Raw genomic sequence first — 8,316 nt, 5'->3', positions numbered from 1 at the left:
CTGAAAATTCTGCATCACTTCTTTGTCTTCTTCCTTGCTTTTAAGACCGAGGTGCTGGGACATGGTTGTGTGTTCTGTCTAGCTGTGTGTGAGTGTGCATGCGAGTGTGTGTGGTGGGGGTGGAGGGTGGAGGGTGGAGAGCCATGGGGTTTTTTCAATTTACATTTTTCGAATAGTTTTCTCCTCTGCTCTCCCAAGAGGCAGCATGCGGAGCGGAATAAGCATTTGACCTTTGTGAAATGTTGGTGGAGTGAGCCAGACAGACAGGGGGAGCGTTTGGTGGAGAGTCGGCGGCAGCTCAAAGCAGGAATTCAAGTTTCACCTCTTCCAGTTTTCAGTCCATAAACTGGAGGAAGTGAGGAGGGGCAGGCGGCAAAATAGAGGGAGCTTCCAGGTCACGGTCCCGGCGACCACTTCACTTCCTTGGCAACCAGCTGCCAGGAGCTCTACTCTGGACACCTCTCAGCCAGAAATATTCTACCTGGGGTTTCCGGTCAGGCGAAGCCTCTGGGGATCCAGGGCCAAGGCAGCCAGGCAGGGGCTGGTCTCAGGAGCACAAGGCAGTGGAACTGAGGCACCGAGAGGTTACTAAGTGGCTGGGACTCAAACGCAGCCCCCGTGGCCCCTGCGATGTTTGCGGCCACTTTGACCACATTGCCTCTCAGTCAAGGTGTTCAGCAAGTATTTGTCAGAGCTGGATGTCAGGTGTGCAGCTCGTGCCAGAGTCGAGTTTTCCTCTCGGGGGAGAAGTTCTGTCCACAGACAGGGCAGTAACTTAGGGACTTCAGTTTGCCCTCCTCGTCTCACTGCTCCTCCCCCTCCATAAAACCCCCACATTTTTCTGTGTCTTGATTATACGTTTGGTTTAGAGACCACACTGCTGAAACTCCCCAAGTGAAATAAGGGTGTTTTTCTAATCGGTTTGTTCATGTTTAGTCTTGAAGTTTGTAGCCTGATGGGAATGGGGACAGGGCTGTGGGGGCCCCCATTGGCCGCCTACTTAGAAGTCTCAGAATCTGTGACTGCAGAGGCCTTTGGAGACAGGACAGACCACTCTGGATGCCCTTGGCCTTTTGAACAGACTGGGGCCCTAGAGGACAGGGATGGAAGGAACAGCCCAGGAGGCGGTGTTGTACCCACGAGTCTGCTGGGGTGGATGGGAAGGGGCCGGGGAAGGGCTGAGGTGGGAACTGGGCCCAGACTCCCTGGGTGACTTACCAGAGGGCGATTCCTTGGGCCTTGGGTCGACTGCCTTTAATGGAGACAATAAAACCCACCTCCCCAGAGGGTCAGGATGGTAAACATAATAAAAGTGAGAGCACTTGAAAGAAAAAAAAAACAACACTATATTTAGCTTAACTATCAGCCCAAAGCGTAGCCTTCTGCATATGAAAATGGCATCTTGTCCCCAGCTGGGCAGAGGGCCTCCAGCCAGCCTTGCCAGCTGGTGTAGTCCTGTGCTTCCTTTTGAGGTACGTTGTTAGGATTTGGGATTGGGGGCCCCATGGCACGTTGCAGAACAGCATCCTGGGATGAAATATTGCAGGCGGTGCTAGGCAGCCTGGGTGACTGTGGCCCGTGACTTCCTAGGCGTGGCCCCTTGGGACTCCCTTAGTCTTTGTTCTGTAGTTTCCTCACCTGTAAAGCAGGCATCTCACTTGGCATGGCTGGGGGCCGCACAGGGCTGCACAAGTCGTGTGCCCAGCACACAGAGCATCCCCCCGTCCGAAGAATGGCAAGCATGGCTCCAGGCTCTCTAGCTGCAGGTGGTTGAAATCCCATCAGGCTGGAGACCTAGTAGGGTTTCCTGTGGCCCAGGCTTGCTCTTTCTCAGCCCAAGGTAATTTTTCAATTAACTCGATTGGCTGGAAACCGGGGCGCCCTTGGAGTGTGGGAAAACGTTCCAGGCCGGAAGGGCCCTCCCCTCTGCCCCCGCTGGCTCGGGGCTTGGCTTCCAAAGGGAGGATCTAGTTTCACATCAGGACACCAGGATGTGATCCCAGTGCCCCTCTGAAAAATCCCAGATGGCGCCTTCTGGAAGCCCCAGTGGGCTCCGCGCTGGCGGCCAGCCTGCCCGCCCTCCCTCCCCACCCCTGGCAGGCTCCCCGACCGGGCTCCAGCGGTGAGAGCCTGGAACAGTGCTCTCCTTACTGACTTTATTGCTAAACAGTTTAGAGAGGCATCCCTGCCAGTTTTCATAAGTGAAACATTTCAAGTATGCAAAGCATATTTTACTTCTTTCTGGAGCAGCTGCTCAGTTGGGCTAGAGCATAATCAGGAGTGAGTTATATGGATCGCTGAGCTGCCCTGCAGGCTTCATGGCCTCGGGCACCTCCCAGCAAGTGACCAGCAGGATGGACTTGGGCGGCTGGCACCCAAGACACCCTCTTCCTTTCCCGCCTCCGTGGGGCCAGGCATCTTCTGTGGTGGCATCAGAGCTGCTGCCAGTGTTTGCTGAGGTGCTTATGCGGTTCTAGATCTCTTTATTGTCACAGAACGTCACAGCAGCCTTGGGAGACGGATACTATCAGCTCCCCAAAAAAGGAAAGAGAAGTGACCCGCTGGGGTCAAACAGCACCTAAAGACAGAGCCAGGATCTGACCCAGGCACCTTGTTCCAGATCCGCTATTCTTAACCATCAGTGTCACCTTTTATAGGTGAGGAAGTGGTAGGGCTTAGAGGTCATACCGCAGCAGGAATCGCCCATTCCTGGTTCCCATTCTGAAGCCACATTTGAGACAGGGAGTCCAGGTCTGCCATTTGTTTGGACTTGGTTTAAATTCTTCTGAAATCTCAGATCCATTCGTGATGGAGATCTGAAAATGTGAGAATTTCAGACTCCCAGCCCTGGCGCGGTGACGAGGTTGAGGACAGCCATCGACTGGGCTCTGATCGCCCACTTCTGTTCCCTGCCTAATTGTTTACATCTGCGGGGGCCTGCGGCATGCCTGACACATTTCAATGCATTTAACCCCTGAGTTGGTGTCTGAGACAGACTGAGCAGAATGTTCCAGCCAAAGTATGTTTCCAGTTTGGCCTCCAGGTCATAGTAGCCGGTGGCCTGGCAGTCAAGGTTGTGAAGTCCAGACACATTCTTTTGGGCCTCAGTTTGGCTGTCTATAAAACGGGGATAGATGTCTTTCTTCCCCCAGGCTTTTTAAGGAGGTAGCTCTCCCACCAGGACTGGGCCCGGGAGAACCGCTCTCTTGACAAGTGGGACAGGCAGCTTCCGTCTGCCCTGTGCATTCTGGCGATGGGTGGAGAAGGAAACTGAGACATGGGTGTTTTGCTGCTGACTCAGACTCAGGGGTGGGAAAGAAAGTGAGGGCCGGGCTGTCCCCTGCAGTGGCAAGACCTCGGTCAAGTGAGTTCCTCCCGGTTTGCGCTGAGTTTTGTGTTCACTGCATGCATGGACTGTGTCACAAGTTGGTGGGTAGAACCAATGCCCAGCCTTCTCCTTTACTTTCCTCTTTGTGTTTTGGTAATTTTTTTTTTTCCTGGATGGTGGAAAAGAGGGAGGAGGGACGAGAGGTAAGAGTCATGCGTGGTGAGGGTGGAGAAGGAAGTAGTCGCTGTTCCCCCAGTGGTTGCTGTCCCTCTCCTGGACACAGCCTTTAGGAGTGAGGCCTTGGGAGAGGAGAAGCTTATTGCAAGAGCCAACGATGGGGGACTCGGCCACTTTTACTAAAAGTTCAAAGAAAGGCCCAGTTCCATCTCTGTGCCCGTTTGTCAGGCTCTCTGTCCTGGTATTTAGTTCAAAAAATATGCACGGCATGGTATTTCTAGCGTTAGGAGCCTCATCCAGTGGTGAAGAACATGAGCTTTGCAATCAGACAGATTTCTCAGTTGGGATCTGGCTGTGCCACCAGAACCAGCTCTGTGACCTTGAACTAGCCAGTGCACCTGTCCGGGCCTCCGTTTCTGATGTGCAAAATGGAGAGAAGGCTCGCACAGCTCCCCACAGGCTTGGCGAGAGAATTTGATGGGCCAGGGCTCAGTGCCAGGCACGTAGTCAACACTCAGACCAGAGCTGGAACCCTGAAGCAGAGGAAGGTGCCCAGTGTCTGTGGGGTTGGTATTTGCAGACCCGTTTAGGTGGGAGAAAAGGACAAAGGCTGATTTGGGCAGAAGAAGTCTGGAAATGGCCTTGCGCAGAACTTGAAAGCTTGTGCCTTCCAGGATGTCAAGCCAGGGGGACTGGTTACCGCAGTCAGAGAGAAGCTAAAATTGAAATGCTCAGGGAAGTGAGTGCTCACTGTTTTCGTGGAGGTCCATTGCAGTGTCCATTTTGCTTGTCCAGTTTCTGAAGGAGAGCGGTAGCTTAGAGTGCTTGTAGCACACTGCAGATGGCCTTTAAGTTTGGGGGGACGCTGGGTACCCAGAAACGGTCCCTGACAGGAGCCATTTATCAGGATTTTTTTTTAGTTGCAAGAGATAAAAAAACACAACTCAAACTGGCTTAAGAATGTATTGGCTTGTGTCCAGGGGTAGATCTTGGCTCCAGGAGTGGTATGATCCGGGACACGGGTATTATCTGAATCCGGTCTTTGTTTTATTGGTGCTCCCCTCTCGGTGGCAAGATAGCTGCCAGCATCTCCAGGCTCCATCCTCATGGCCAACATTAAAGAGAACACCACCTGGTCTAGACACTGACTCTGATTGGACTGACTTGGGTCATGTGCCCCCCCTCCTGAACCAATCACAGGGGCCAGGGTAAGTCAGTGCTCTGATTGGCCAGCCTGGGTCCATTTCCACCCCTGAACCACTGGCGTTGCGTGGGTGGCTCCCTAAAGGAAAAGGGAGGTGCTATGTCGAAAAGTCAGGAGGCATAGATGTCAGCTGGACAGAAACATCTGCTGCCCCATCCAGAGAGGGATAATGAGGAACTCGGAAAAGGTGGGATGAGCCAGCATTTCAGAGGAACAGTGGCTGTGAGGGTCAGCTTGACCAGAGTGATAAGGTTCCTCCTTGTACCAAGACAGCCACCATCAGCCCACCTGACACAATTAAGTGGCCCCAGCTCACGGCTTCTACGTCCCAGTGGAAAGTGTCCAGTGAAGGCCAGAGGAGGCAGCTGGCCAGGCCCTGGAGAGAGGCCAGCCGTTTCCTCTCTCATCCCTCCTGTGCAGCAAGCAAGTAGGAATGGGCTCCTCAGGGCCACCAAGGAGGCCTGGGCGTTGGGACCGAGCTGTCATTGCTGCTGCTGCCCATCAGGGACTCGGCCACCCAGGTGACAGGAGAGTGCCTGCCTCTCCCACTTACAGCTGTGTGGTGTATTTGGAGGTTCACATTCCCCTTGGAGCTAGAATCACCTGCTGAGTGATTTTTACAGAGGATTGTGGGGTTCCTACTGGCTGTCAGTGCTGTGGCAGCATGAAGCCACAGGCCGAGAAAGGCTGCCAGAGTCTGTCCTTCCTGGACTTGAAGATCAGTGGACACAGGAGGACCACAAGTGACAAACGCATGTTACAGGGGTCAGGCCAGGCTACCCGCAGGGACTGCATTCTGCAGTGCTGATCCTGTCGGAGAATTAGGGAGCTGTGTGCTGGAGGTTTGCAATGCCTCAACTTCCCCGGGAAGTGTCCGCGTTTGAACCTGTCACCATCACCCTTCCAATGCAGTAGGCTTGTCTCCATTGCTGGTGCCTGGCACACGGTTGCTGCTGAGTCGGTGCTTAGTAAGGGGTGAGGAACGGATGCAGACGCCTAGAGAGACTTGGCTTCCGGGGTCATGGAGCTGGGTGGGCACAGCTCTCCTGTGGGAACTGTGGGCCCCCTGAGATCATGGAATAGGATTCGCCTGGCAGTCAGGTCCAGGGTGGGTTTGGCGCCAGCAGCTATGTTAGAACAACCTCTGCAAGAAAGACGGATTAAACAACACCCAAAGGAAAAGATAATTACTGTGAAATATGAGAAAAAGACAAAGGCTGTATCACCCGGTACCTGTGATGCCCACCCCCACCCCACCTGTATTGTAGTAAGAGTTACCAGGCAGCTCTCCCAAGCCTGGGAGCGGCCTTTGGATCAGTATGGTGAGGAGTGGCTGGTTGTTATTTGAGATTCTAGTATTGGGTGAGTGCGATATAGCTTCAGGGCCATATAACAAAGGCCTAGAGAACACGGGCCTGTTTATGGCCTAATGGGTCGTTTTTTACGTGGTGTGGGAACTGGGGTAGGGATGAGAGAGAACGCATGGTGAACGGGGGCAGAGGTGGTCCAAGAGGGCTGTTTCCAGCTCCTCACACAGGGACCAGGCAGGGAGGGGGCACCTGAGCCGGGCCTGAGGGGGCTACCAACCAGAAGGAAGTGATGCCAGGGCTTGCCTCACCCTGTCTCAGAGGCCCAGGGTGGCCAGTGGAAGCCTGCCCCCGAGCCTGCTGTTCCTAGGCTAAGTAAGCTTCCCAGATTTCTCTCTCCACAGATAAACCATTACATTCAAGACCAACCTGGCTGAATTTCCCTGTGGCAGCTCCAGTCACTTACAGAGTTTTGAGGACCCTTCCGAGCCAGGGCAGGAGCTGGGGCTGAGGCTGGAATGGAGGGCCGCATTGCTGCTGCTCCCTGCTGCCCTAGGCTTTCCAAATTTAGCACTGCCGGCTCCGCTCAGATGTTGGGTCAGCTTAGCCAAGAAGCCGAGGCTTTGTGACCTCGGGCCTTCCAGGCTGGGGAAAGGATGCAAATGGTGGTACCTGTCCAGGAGGGTCTGAGGGCTCCTGAAGAGGGAGCATGAGGCTTTCTTTCCCTGCCTGGGGGGTCAGCCTACAGCCCGGTGGCTGTACCCGCAGAAGGGGTATAATATCACTCAGCGATTACAGGCTAAAGCTCTGCAGCCAGATCACCTGTGTTTAACCACGTGGTCTCTCCGTGCCTCAGTTTCCCCTGTAGAGTGGGCACATCCCCGATGGTTATTATGAGGCTTTAGAATTAATGTGAGGACTTAGAACCATTCTGATGTGCACGAATGGCTCAAAAACCATTACTGTTATCACCACGATGATGATGATGATAAACAAAATGAAGAAGCAAGGGAATATGGGGTGTGGCCGAGACATGCCTCTTTCTCGCCATGCGCTACCCCTGAAGAAATGCAGGAGGACAGAGGGCAGGCCCTTACATCCCTGGTGAAGGCCTGCACCCCCTCTGCCCTGGGCGATGGGCTCATCAGCGACCCCCTCCCTGAATGCCCTTTCAGGATCCCAGCTCCTTTGAACATATAATGCATTTGGTCCTGTCACTGCTTAGATTCAGGGCCTGGGAGCCCATCTCGCGCAGTGATGTTGCCCGTATGAATCACTGTACCTCAATCTTAATTTTTCAACCCTCCAAGGGCAATCGTATGCTTAATTTTTAGAACAAGCATCATCTCAATGTACTAAGACCCCCACCTAGACCGGATGTGTCCTGAACCCAGTAACAGTAAGAATAGCGGTCCCGGTGTCGGGGGTCTTTGGAGTGATCGCAGCCTACCAGGTGCTGCTGGACCTGTCCATGGCAGGTGGGCTTGATCTCACACCCGCCGGTATCACTGAGCCTGCGACAGGGTCACCCCAGCCTTGCATGGATGCCAAGAGGATCCACTGAGATGAAGCCTATAATCCCGTGTGTGGCATTCAGCACAGTTGGTGCTCAGGAAATGGCAGTGCCGTCGGCTGTTTATCAAGGTGTCCACCCATGATGGGCAGGCAGGGACCGTCACTCCCATAGCCTGGCCTCCACTCAGAGCCCCCCAAGCTCTTTCGTCTTTGGTTACTCTCCAGACAGGGTGACTCAGCCGCCTCTGCCATTTAATCCCCTCTCCGGGTGGGAGGCCCAGGGTCTGGGCTCTGCGGTTATCGAGGCCGGGGCCTTCCCTTGGAATATCAGGGAGGTTTGCTCTTTTCTGTAATAATGATCACGACGAGCTGCACTTGGCCCTCATCTAGAAACTTCTGTCATGTTTCCACTTAGATGATTGCTTTTTTTTTAATGTCTACCACAGGCCTGGGAGACTGGTCTTGGCTCCATTTTCAGATATGCTCAGAGGTCACTTGTCTCGAGGAAGTGGCGGGTGGGGGCAGGACTGAGCCCAGGCTGGCTGACCCCAGGCTTGCTTGTCCCACCTCTGCCTCGGCAGTGTCCTCACATGCCTGCCGAGAGCCCAGCACTGGGCTAGGCCCTGCGTGTCCGGGGTGAGCAGAGCAGAGCCCCTGCCCACGTGGATCAGACAGGCTGGCTCGGTGGCCACATCCTTCTCCTGGAACTGCGTGGTGACTGGCCCCTGGTGGAGGGCCTGGAGCACCACGCAGGGAGAGGCTGGCTCTCTGTGACCCAGCCCCAC

At 54.4% G+C, this 8,316-nt stretch overlaps 1 protein-coding gene across 3 annotated transcripts in view; it reads left to right on the top strand.

The window, feature by feature from the left end:
• The window catches only part of LOC120585789 (kazrin), a 102,060-nt gene that overhangs the window by 16,491 nt on the left and 77,253 nt on the right, over window positions 1-8,316 (top strand). Inside the window, exon 1 of one of the 3 annotated variants that reach the window (XM_039842160.1) lies at window positions 3,408-3,429. The exons of the other annotated variants lie outside the window; for them this stretch is intronic. The gene's annotated coding sequence lies outside the window, so the exon portion shown is untranslated. Of the gene's footprint in view, window positions 1-3,407; window positions 3,430-8,316 lie in introns of those variants that run through there. 3 annotated transcript variants of the gene reach the window in all.

The sequence above is a fragment of the Pteropus medius genome, unplaced genomic scaffold, assembly GCF_902729225.1.
Source record: "Pteropus medius unplaced genomic scaffold, Ma_sr-lr_union100, whole genome shotgun sequence".
In the NCBI taxonomy this organism is placed as follows: Eukaryota; Metazoa; Chordata; class Mammalia; order Chiroptera; family Pteropodidae; genus Pteropus; species Pteropus medius.
The sequence above is the reverse complement of the archived record's forward strand: the minus strand, read 5'-3'. Positions and strand labels throughout refer to the sequence as shown.